Source organism: Bombina bombina, chromosome 1 (assembly GCF_027579735.1).
Source record: "Bombina bombina isolate aBomBom1 chromosome 1, aBomBom1.pri, whole genome shotgun sequence".
NCBI lineage: Eukaryota > Metazoa > Chordata > Amphibia > Anura > Bombinatoridae > Bombina > Bombina bombina.
The window spans coordinates 267,444,900-267,457,511 of record NC_069499.1 but is presented as its reverse complement, the minus strand read 5'-3'; positions in this window follow the sequence as shown (position 1 = coordinate 267,457,511).

Below are 12,612 nucleotides of genomic sequence, written 5' to 3'. Positions count from 1 at the left end.
TGCCTGCATTGTTACAGGATTCCGCAAGAAGGTGAGAAAAACTCCACATTCTGATTTTACATGCTGGCGGCAATGACGTGGGGGCCATCCCCACATTAGATTTAATCCGGGCAATGCAGTCGGATCAGCGGCAGTTCAGACTCTGGTTTCCAGGTGTACGAATCGGGTGGTCGAATGTGATCCCTAGATTGAGGTGGAAGCACATGGTGTGCCATAAAGCGGCTTTCCAGGTCAGAAAAAAGATAAATAGGGACCTGAGGAAGCAGGTAGAGGACCTCGAGGGTTTTGTGATAGAGCATGGGAACATCTCAGCAGCCCATAAGGGTTTATATAGGCAGGATGGGGTTCATTTAGAACCGGCAGGAGTAGATTTGTTCTTGCAGAACATCAGGCAGGCGTTACTCCTAAGGATATAGTGGTGGCGGCAAGTCTGGACCATTTAATTTGCAGGTCTGTCTCTTGTGGCGGGTGGTCAGGATCACGGCTGCAGGCTGGAAGGAGGTTTTGAATGACGGCCATTGCGGTCAGGGTGACGTCACAGGCTCGGTATGCTTGGGCGTGCTCAGGCTGATTATTAATGGGCCGAGAAACCCCTATATTAAAGCTGCGTAGAGTATCTCCGCCTTGGGGTCTGCAGCAGTGTCCCTTGGCCATTTTCTAGAAGGGGTTATATAGTTAGTTATGTAGGCCCCGATTGCTGCCACCCATGATTGATTTACCTGTCGTTGCCAGTTCCCATTGCTGGTATTAATAAATACGACCCATGGGTCTTTCACCCACATATTGTGTCGAGTTTTATTGACAAAATTACTGAAGTTCAACTGTTAAGTGTTAAATTATTACTTAGTTATGTTACAAGCAGACACTCAGGAGATGTAGGGCATTTAATCCCTTAAGAAAGTGCAGGGCAATTAGCCCGGAGCGTAGCTAAGGGTTAAGGCCTGGTTGAGTGAGTGCTGCGGCTGTGTGTGTACTTGTTACAATGTTGCATTGTGTTGGGAGGGGTTTACCAACCTTATATATGGGATGTGCAGGGAGTCCACTTCCTCTTTGTTCCTGTGGATTCCTGGAAGCTCTTTCCCCACCCTCTCATCCCTGTTATGCATTGTTGATTTGCAAATGTATTGTTAAAAGGTGGCAATCGTTTTCTGTTTTAGTGTCTCTATATGAGAATAGGTGTCTGAGGCTGGAAGAGGGTTACTCGAACTACTTCCTTAAGTCCAAAGACGGTAACTTGAACTCCCCAGTTACTGACATGCTGTTCGTCAAGTCAAGGCTGGACCTACTGGTTTGGAGTTTCTAATGTTGGCACCCTACACTGGCGGGTGGTCAGGATCATGGCTGCAGGCTGGAAGGAGGTTTTGAATGACGGCCATTGCGGTCAGGGTGACGTCACAGGCTCAGTATGCTTGGGCGTGCTCAGGCTGATTATTAACGGGCCGAGAAACCCCTATATTAAAGCTGCATAGAGTATCTCTGCCTTGTGGTCTGCAGCATTGTCCCTTGGCCATTTTCTAGAAGGGATTATATATAGTTAGTTATGTAGGCCCCGATTGCCGCCACCCGTGATTGATTTACCTGTCGTTGCCAGTTCCCATTGCTGGTATTAATAAATAACAGGTCTTTCACCCACATATTGTGTCGAGTTATATTGACAAAAATTACTGAAGTTTAACTGTTAAGTGTTAAGTTATTACTTAGTTATGTTACAAGCAGACACTCAGGAGATGTAGGGCATTTAATCCCTTAGGTGTTTTTTTTATTTTGGGGTGTTTTTTTTTTAAAAGGGTATTAGAATAGGAATAAATTTTTTTTGTTTTGTATAATTTCGTTTGTTATTTTTTGTAATGGTAGTTTTTTTTATTTTTTGTAATTTTAGGGTTTTTTATTTGTTGTAATGTTAGGTTTTAGTGTATGGCAGCTTAGGTTTTATTTGACAGGTAAGTTTGTATTTATTTTAACTAGGTAGTTAGTAAATAGTTAATAACTATTTACTAACTAGTCTACCTAGTTAAAATAAATACAAACTTACCTGTGAAATAAAAATAAAACCTAAGCTAGCTACAATATAAATATTAGTTATATGATAGCTAGCTTAGGTTTTATTTCACAGGTAAGTATTTAGTTTTAAATAGGTATTATTTAGTTAATAATTGTAAGTTTAATTTAGCTACATTAGGGTTAGGCTTAGGGTTACGTTAGGGTTAGGTTTAGGGGTTAATATAGTTTAATATAGGTTGTTGTGATGTGGGGGACTGGCGGTTTAGCGGTTAATAGATTTATTTAGTGGTAGTGATGTGGGAGGCCAGAGGTTTAGGGGCTAATAGCTTTATTTAGTTGCGGTGATGTCAGGGATTGATGGAATAGGGGTTAATAGATTTATTATAGTGTGGGCGATGTTGGGGAGCAGGGGAATAGGGGTTAATAACTTTAGTATAGTGGCAGCGATATCGGGAGTGGCAGATTAGGGATTAATAGTTTAATTTAGGTGGCAGCAATATCGGGGCGGCAGACTAGGGGTTAATAACTGTTGGTAGGTGGCGGTGATGTCGGTGGGGGCAGATTAGGGGTGTTTAGACGTGGGATTTATGTTAGGTTTAAACGTTACTTTCTTTTTCCCATAGACATCAATGGGGCTACGTTACCGAGCTTTTCATTCCGCGATCGCAGGTGTTAGACTTTTTTCTGACCCGCTCTCCCTATTGATGTCTAGGGGGAAGCGTGCACGGTTAGGGTTTAATAAGTGTAAGATTAGGGGTGTTTAGACTCGGGGTTCATGTTAGAGTGTTAGGTGTAGACATAAAAAGTATTTCCCCATAGGAATCAATGGGGCTGTGTTAGGAGCTTTACGCTGCTTTCTTGCAGGTGTTAGTTTTTTTTTTTCAGCTGGCTCTCCCCCATTGATTCCTATGGGGAAATCGTGCACAAGCACGTTTTACCTGCTTACCGCTAACGTAAGCAGCGCTGGTATTGAGGTGAGATGTGGAGCAAAATTTTGCTCTACGCTCACTTTTTTGCAGCTAACGCCAGGTTTCTAAAAACCCGTAATAACAGCGTTACTGTAAGTGAGCGGTGAGGGAAAAATGCTTGTTAGCAATGCACAGCCTTACCGACAAAACTCGTAATCTAGGCGATAGACTTTTAAACTGTTCTTCACTTACACCATTGGTTTTCAAACTAGACTTGTGCGTGCTTGAAAAATTCATTTCGTTTCGATTCGTTTTTTGGGGGGGTTTTTCGGTTCGATACGGTCGCATTAATTCGGTATGCATCGTTTATTCGTTTCAATTCCGTTCGTATTTTAGTTAATTCGTTCATTTGGATTCATTCGGAAACGTCATTCAAATTATTAATTTCGCACCGATTCCTAATATCGGACCGATTCGTAATTTCGGACCGAATCATAATTTCGGACCGAATCGTAATTTATGACAATTTTTTTTCCGTTAAATCATTATTTTGGAAATGATTTGGTTCTTTTATTTCGGATACATTTGATTTAATTTAAATTTCAAATCGATTAGATAGTTAATCATATCAATATTATTCATAAATGAAATGTATTCCACTTTTAAATGACTGTAATATATTAAATTTAATGTCATTTAAACACTTATCATTATATTTAGACTGTGCAGCCAATCAGGCAGCCTGGTTGACAATTATGCTTGCATCACTCCTGCACACTATAGCCACACCCATGTAACTAATATCTTTGTTCGTTTTTGTGATTTGAAGTCAGAGAGCAGTGGAAAATGTCTGTTAGAGAAATTGGGAGTGTTCATGGAGGTGATAGGGACAGTAGAGTTAGGGACAGTGTAGTTAGTACTAGGGAGAGTAGAGGTAGTGATATTAGACAGAGTGGACATAGGGATAGGGACCGTGGAGCTAGGGAGAGTAGTAATAATAATAGGGATAGTGATAGAGTTAGGGATAGGCATAGGATTAGTCATAGGCACCCTGTACATAGGGATAGGGAGAGGGACCTTGGATGTACTAGGGAGAGTGTAGGTAGGGACAGGGAGAGGCATGGTGGAGTAAAAAAGCACACCAGTGCCAAAAAACAATTTAAGAGGAGGAGGCCACTTACACCCTCTGAGGAGTCGGACTCTAGTGCTGCTGAGAAGGAACAGCAGCATGCCACTTCACCAAGGCATAGAGGGCCAACCTTTACGCCAGAAGAAAATTTGTCCCTTGTTTCTGCAGTGTTGAAAGTCCGGCACATCTTATTTTCTTCAAATGTTTCGTCCTCTGCAAAGCAAGCGGCATGGAACACAGTTTGTGATGCTGTCTTTGCAGTTGGAGCAGTGTACCGGACAGCCGCCTGTGTCAAGCACCGGTAAGTTTCAAAAACAATTTTCTTTTATAGTAAAAAACTAACTCTAGTGTGTGTTAGCCTGTATGTACATACTACACAGGCCAAAATGTGTAACATAAAGAAATAAATTCAATTAATATTATTATTCATTGTCATGGCATCTTTATTTGAAAAAGCAGGAATGTAAGTCAAGCTTAAAGGGATAGTAAACTAAAAAAAAATATTTCATGATTCTGCTAGAGCACTGATTTTTAATCAACTTTCTAAATTACTCCTATTATTAATTTTCCTTTTTTTCTTGTTATCTTTATTTGAAATTGTAGGTTGATAAGGTAAGGACAGGACAGAGCCTGCCCATTTTTGGTTTTATAACCCTGGCGAGCGCTTGAGATTGGTAGCAACATTTAACAAACCAATAAGCAAGTGCAACCCAGGTTCTCAACCCAAAAAATGCTCATTCCTGCTTTCAAATAAAGATTCCACGTGAATGAAGAAATAATGACTTACTATTAAAAAATATAATTGCTTAAATTTTCATCTCTATCTTGAAATAAAATTTTTGTGTTTACTGTTTATTATCCATTTAAGGCCTTTTTTATTATTTACAGAATTAAAGATGGAAACTTTGGCCAACCAATACCAAATATATTCATATTTTGGATTACACAAACAAAGAGGTATCAGCGCACATCCATTTTCAAAAGCACAACATATTTTTTACTGCTGCAAAAAATTGCCTGCATATACATCAAGAGACAACTATCTTTTTTTAAATAATATTGGGAACTTAGTCACACAATATGGCCATATTTTGCTTAGCCAGTCACCGCTTACAAGGTGCCCCAATTCGACTGGTCCTACTCTAAATCCTTTTGCCACAGAGGGATGAAACATTCCTGCTTTTACTCTTCATAATAGAATGAGACTATCCCTGGGTTTTTATTCACAACTCTTTAACACTGTAATGAGCACACCTGAACTTGGGTGGGGTGCTTAAACCAATGGGAGATGGTCAGTCTCCCTGGTAATTTTAAATACAAAATTTGTTTTTTTAGCACACCTTACAAAAAGTTTAAATCAACATCTGGGAGTGCTGCCAATATGACCCAGTAATTACACAAACAAAGAGGTATCAGCGCACATCCATTTTCAAAAGCACAACATATTTTTTACTGCTGCAAAAAATTGCCTGCATATACATCAAGAGACAACTATCTTTTTTTAAATAATATTGGGAACTTAGTCACACAATATGGCCATATTTTGCTTAGCCAGTCACCGCTTACAAGGTGCCCCAATTCGACTGGTCCTACTCTAAATCCTTTTGCCACAGAGGGATGAAACATTCCTGCTTTTGCTCTTCATAATAGAATGAGACTCCCTGGCTTTTTATTCACAACTCTTTAACACTGTAATGAGCACACCTGAACTTGGGTGGGGTGCTTAAACCAATGGGAGATGGTCAGTCTCCCTGGTAATTTTAAATACAAAATTTGTTTTTTTAGCACACCTTACAAAAAGTTTAAATCAACATCTGGGAGTGCTGCCAATATGACCCAGTAATTACACAAACAAAGAGGTATCAGCGCACATCCATTTTCAAAAGCACAACATATTTTTTACTGCTGCAAAAAATTGCCTGCATATACATCAAGAGACAACTATCTTTTTTTAAATAATATTGGGAACTTAGTCACACAATATGGCCATATTTTGCTTAGCCAGTCACCGCTTACAAGGTGCCATAATTCGACTGGTCCTACTCTAAATCCTTTTGCCACAGAGGGATGAAACATTCCTGCTTTTGCTCTTCATAATAGAATGAGACTCCCTGGCTTTTTATTAACAACTCTTTAACACTGTAATGAGCACACCTGAACTTGGGTGGGGTGCTTAAACCAATGGGAGATGGTCAGTCTCCCTGGTAATTTTAAATACAAAATTTGTTTTTTTAGCACACCTTACAAAAAGTTTAAATCAACATCTGGGAGTGCTGCCAATATGACCCAGTAATTACACAAACAAAGAGGTATCAGCGCACATCCATTTTCAAAAGCACAACATATTTTTTACTGCTGCAAAAAATTGCCTGCATATACATCAAGAGACAACTATCTTTTTTTAAATAATATTGGGAACTTAGTCACACAATATGGCCATATTTTGCTTAGCCAGTCACCGCTTACAAGGTGCCCCAATTCGACTGGTCCTACTCTAAATCCTTTTGACACAGAGGGATGAAACATTCCTGCTTTTACTCTTCATAATAGAATGAGACTCCCTGGCTTTTTATTCACAACTCTTTAACACTGTAATGAGCACACCTGAACTTGGGTGGGGTGCTTAAACCAATGGGAGATGGTCAGTCTCCCTGGTAATTTTAAATACAAAATTTGGTTTTTTAGCACACCTTACAAAAAGTTTAAATCAACATCTGGGAGTGCTGCCAATATGACCCAGTAATTACACAAACAAAGAGGTATCAGCGCACATCCATTTTCAAAAGCACAACATATTTTTTACTGCTGCAAAAAATTGCCTGCATATACATCAAGAGACAACTATCTTTTTTTAAATAATATTGGGAACTTAGTCACACAATATGGCCATATTTTGCTTAGCCAGTCACCGCTTACAAGGTGCCCCAATTTGACTGGTCCTACTCTAAATCCTTTTGCCACAGAGGGATGAAACATTCCTGCTTTTACTCTTCATAATAGAATGAGACTCCCTGGCTTTTTATTCACAACTCTTTAACACTGTAATAAGCACACCTGAACTTGGGTGGGGTGCTTAAACCAATGGGAGATGGTCAGTCTCCCTGGTAATTTTAAATACAAAATTTGTTTTTTTAGCACACCTTACAAAAAGTTTAAATCAACATCTGGGAGTGCTGCCAATATGACCCAGTAATTACACAAACAAAGAGGTATCAGCGCACATCCATTTTCAAAAGCACAACATATTTTTTACTGCTGCAAAAAATTGCCTGCATATACATCAAGAGACAACTATCTTTTTTTAAATAATATTGGGAACTTAGTCACACAATATGGCCATATTTTGCTTAGCCAGTCACCGCTTACAAGGTGCCCCAATTCGACTGGTCCTACTCTAAATCCTTTTGCCACAGAGGGATGAAACATTCCTGCTTTTACTCTTCATAATAGAATGAGACTCCCTGGCTTTTTATTCACAACTCTTTAACACTGTAATGAGCACACCTGAACTTGGGTGGGGTGCTTAAACCAATGGGAGATGGTCAGTCTCCCTGGTAATTTTAAATACAAAATTTGGTTGTATATGCAGGCAATTTTTGCAGCAGTAAGAAATATGTTGTGCTTTCGAAAATGGATGTGCGCTGATACCTCTTTGTTTGTGTAATTACTGGGTCATATTGGCAGCACTCCCAGATGTTGATTTAAACTTTTTGTAAGGTGTGCTAAAAAACCAAATTTTGTATTTAAAATTACCAGGGAGACTGACCATCTCCCATTGGTTTAAGCACCCCACCCAAGTTCAGGTGTGCTCATTACAGTGTTAAAGAGTTGTGAATAAAAAGCCAGGGAGTCTCATTCTATTATGAAGAGTAACAGCAGGAATGTTTCATCCCTCTGTGGCAAAAGGATTTAGAGTAGGACCAGTCGAATTGGGGCACCTTGTAAGCGATGACTGGCTAAGCAAAATATGGCCATATTGTGTGACTAAGTTCCCAATATTATTTAAAAAAAGATAGTTGTCTCTTGATGTATATGCAGGCAATTTTTTGCAGCAGTAAAAAATATGTTGTGCTTTTGAAAATGGATGTGCGCTGATACCTCTTTGTTTGTGTAATTACTGGGTCATATTGGCAGCACTCCCAGATGTTGATTTAAACTTTTTGTAAGGTGTGCTAAAAAACCAAATTTTGTATTTAAAATTACCAGGGAGACTGACCATCTCCCATTGGTTTAAGCACCCCACCCAAGTTCAGGTGTGCTCATTACAGTGTTAAAGAGTTGTGAATAAAAAGCCAGGGAGTCTCATTCTATTATGAAGAGTAAAAGCAGGAATGTTTCATCCCTCTGTGGCAAAAGGATTTAGAGTAGGACCAGTCGAATTGGGGCACCTTGTAAGCGGTGACTGGCTAAGCAAAATATGGCCATATTGTGTGACTAAGTTCCCAATATTATTTAAAAAAAGATAGTTGTCTCTTGATGTATATGCAGGCAATTTTTTGCAGCAGTAAAAAATATGTTGTGCTTTTGAAAATGGATGTGCGCTGATACCTCTTTGTTTGTGTAATTACTGGGTCATATTGGCAGCACTCCCAGATGTTGATTTAAACTTTTTGTAAGGTGTGCTAAAAAAACAAATTTTGTATTTAAAATTACCAGGGAGACTGACCATCTCCCATTGGTTTAAGCACCCCACCCAAGTTCAGGTGTGCTCATTACAGTGTTAAAGAGTTGTGAATAAAAAGCCAGGGAGTCTCATTCTATTATGAAGAGTAAAAGCAGGAACGTTTCATCCCTCTGTGGCAAAAGGATTTAGAGTAGGACCAGTCGAATTGGGGCACCTTGTAAGCGGTGACTGGCTAAGCAAAATATGGCCATATTGTGTGACTAAGTTCCCAATATTATTTAAAAAAAGATAGTTGTCTCTTGATGTATATGCAGGCAATTTTTTGCAGCAGTAAAAAATATTGTTGTGCTTTTGAAAATGGATGTGCGCTGATACCTCTTTGTTTGTGTAATTACTGGGTCATATTGGCAGCACTCCCAGATGTTGATTTAAACTTTTTGTAAGGTGTGCTAAAAAACCAAATTTTGTATTTAAAATTACCAGGGAGACTGACCATCTCCCATTGGTTTAAGCACCCCACCCAAGTTCAGGTGTGCCCATTACAGTGTTAAAGAGTTGTGAATAAAAAGCCAGGGAGTCTCATTCTATTATGAAGAGTAAAAGCAGGAATGTTTCATCCCTCTGTGGCAAAAGGATTTAGAGTAGGACCAGTCGAATTGGGGCACCTTGTAAGCGGTGACTGGCTAAGCAAAATATGGCCATATTGTGTGACTAAGTTCCCAATATTATTTAAAAAAAGATAGTTGTCTCTTGATGTATATGCAGGCAATTTTTTGCAGCAGTAAAAAATATGTTGTGCTTTTGAAAATGGATGTGCGCTGATACCTCTTTGTTTGTGTAATTACTGGGTCATATTGGCAGCACTCCCAGATGTTGATTTAAACTTTTTGTAAGGTGTGCTAAAAAACCAAATATTGTATTTAAAATTACCAGGGAGACTGACCATCTCCCATTGGTTTAAGCACCCCACCCAAGTTCAGGTGTGCTCATTACAGTGTTAAAGAGTTGTGAATAAAAAGCCAGGGAGTCTCATTCTATTATGAAGAGTAAAAGCAGGAATGTTTCATCCCTCTGTGGCAAAAGGATTTAGAGTAGGACCAGTCGAATTGGGGCACCTTGTAAGCGGTGACTGGCTAAGCAAAATATGGCCATATTGTGTGACTAAGTTCCCAATATTATTTAAAAAAAGATAGTTGTCTCTTGATGTATATGCAGGCAATTTTTTGCAGCAGTAAAAAATATGTTGTGCTTTTGAAAATGGATGTGCGCTGATACCTCTTTGTTTGTGTAATTACTGGGTCATATTGGCAGCACTCCCAGATGTTGATTTAAACTTTTTGTAAGGTGTGCTAAAAAAACAAATTTTGTATTTAAAATTACCAGGGAGACTGACCATCTCCCATTGGTTTAAGCACCCCACCCAAGTTCAGGTGTGCTCATTACAGTGTTAAAGAGTTGTGAATAAAAAGCCAGGGAGTCTCATTCTATTATGAAGAGTAAAAGCAGGAACGTTTCATCCCTCTGTGGCAAAAGGATTTAGAGTAGGACCAGTCGAATTGGGGCACCTTGTAAGCGGTGACTGGCTAAGCAAAATATGGCCATATTGTGTGACTAAGTTCCCAATATTATTTAAAAAAAGATAGTTGTCTCTTGATGTATATGCAGGCAATTTTTTGCAGCAGTAAAAAATATCGTTGTGCTTTTGAAAATGGATGTGCGCTGATACCTCTTTGTTTGTGTAATTACTGGGTCATATTGGCAGCACTCCCAGATGTTGATTTAAACTTTTTGTAAGGTGTGCTAAAAAACCAAATTTTGTATTTAAAATTACCAGGGAGACTGACCATCTCCCATTGGTTTAAGCACCCCACCCAAGTTCAGGTGTGCCCATTACAGTGTTAAAGAGTTGTGAATAAAAAGCCAGGGAGTCTCATTCTATTATGAAGAGTAAAAGCAGGAATGTTTCATCCCTCTGTGGCAAAAGGATTTAGAGTAGGACCAGTCGAATTGGGGCACCTTGTAAGCGGTGACTGGCTAAGCAAAATATGGCCATATTGTGTGACTAAGTTCCCAATATTATTTAAAAAAAGATAGTTGTCTCTTGATGTATATGCAGGCAATTTTTTGCAGCAGTAAAAAATATGTTGTGCTTTTGAAAATGGATGTGCGCTGATACCTCTTTGTTTGTGTAATTACTGGGTCATATTGGCAGCACTCCCAGATGTTGATTTAAACTTTTTGTAAGGTGTGCTAAAAAACCAAATTTTGTATTTAAAATTACCAGGGAGACTGACCATCTCCCATTGGTTTAAGCACCCCACCCAAGTTCAGGTGTGCTCATTACAGTGTTAAAGAGTTGTGAATAAAAAGCCAGGGAGTCTCATTCTATTATGAAGAGTAAAAGCAGGAATGTTTCATCCCTCTGTGGCAAAAGGATTTAGAGTAGGACCAGTCGAATTGGGGCACCTTGTAAGCGGTGACTGGCTAAGCAAAATATGGCCATATTGTGTGACTAAGTTCCCAATATTATTTAAAAAAAGATAGTTGTCTCTTGATGTATATGCAGGCAATTTTTTGCAGCAGTAAAAAATATTGTTGTGCTTTTGAAAATGGATGTGCGCTGATACCTCTTTGTTTGTGTAATTACTGGGTCATATTGGCAGCACTCCCAGATGTTGATTTAAACTTTTTGTAAGGTGTGCTAAAAAACCAAATTTTGTATTTAAAATTACCAGGGAGACTGACCATCTCCCATTGGTTTAAGCACCCCACCCAAGTTCAGGTGTGCTCATTACAGTGTTAAAGAGTTGTGAATAAAAAGCCAGGGAGTCTCATTCTATTATGAAGAGTAAAAGCAGGAATGTTTCATCCCTCTGTGGCAAAAGGATTTAGAGTAGGACCAGTCGAATTGGGGCACCTTGTAAGCGGTGACTGGCTAAGCAAAATATGGCCATATTGTGTGACTAAGTTCCCAATATTATTTAAAAAAAGATAGTTGTCTCTTGATGTATATGCAGGCAATTTTTTGCAGCAGTAAAAAATATGTTGTGCTTTTGAAAATGGATGTGCGTTGATACCTCTTTGTTTGTGTAATTACTGGGTCATATTGGCAGCACTCCCAGATGTTGATTTAAACTTTTTGTAAGGTGTGCTAAAAAAACAAATTTCATATTTTGGATTATATATATTTGTCTTCTCATGATTTATAAATAAAGTGATAAACTTTAACCAACTTTATGGGGCACAAAGTCAGATTCAAACGTAAAGGGACACTGAACCCAACTTATTTCTTTCATGATTCAACTTTCTAATTTGCTCCTATTATTACATTTTCTTTGTTCTCTTGGTTGGGAGAAGGAGGTCCAGGACAAACTACTTCCAGAGGCTGTTGTCACAGGTGTCCGTAGCGCAAGTAGGAGAGACGAATCTGTCAGGCAACAGAGAGCTGGTGAGTGAAATGAAATATACGATTACTTTGATTACTTTCCATGGCCTTCTTTTGTGTTCCCCTCACTGCCCTATGCCCCTTCCTTTTTTGTTCCCCTATATCCTTTTTTCTTCATGTCACCTTTCTTCTCTTTCCCTCCCAAGTCCCTTTATTTTGCCTTTCCCTACCTCACCAATACCTGAATTTTAGACGCTGTGGCCTTTGCATCCTTTTTTCTGTAATGTGACTTCAATGATTTAAAATATCAAAAATCGATCATCACATTTAAATGCTTATTTTGGGCGGCGGACAACATTTTATATATATATTTCACTACCTGGGCTGTATAGGTTTGTTTGAAATTATGAATCATTCATCACTAATAACTTTTGTTCACTAATACCTGTCACTTCACCTTGATGTTTTCCAGATCACCAAAAATACAGTACTCTGCAGGGTGATCAGCCCCAAGTACATCTCAGCCTAGTTCTGGTAAGAAATCCAATAAAGAAGAAAGTACCCA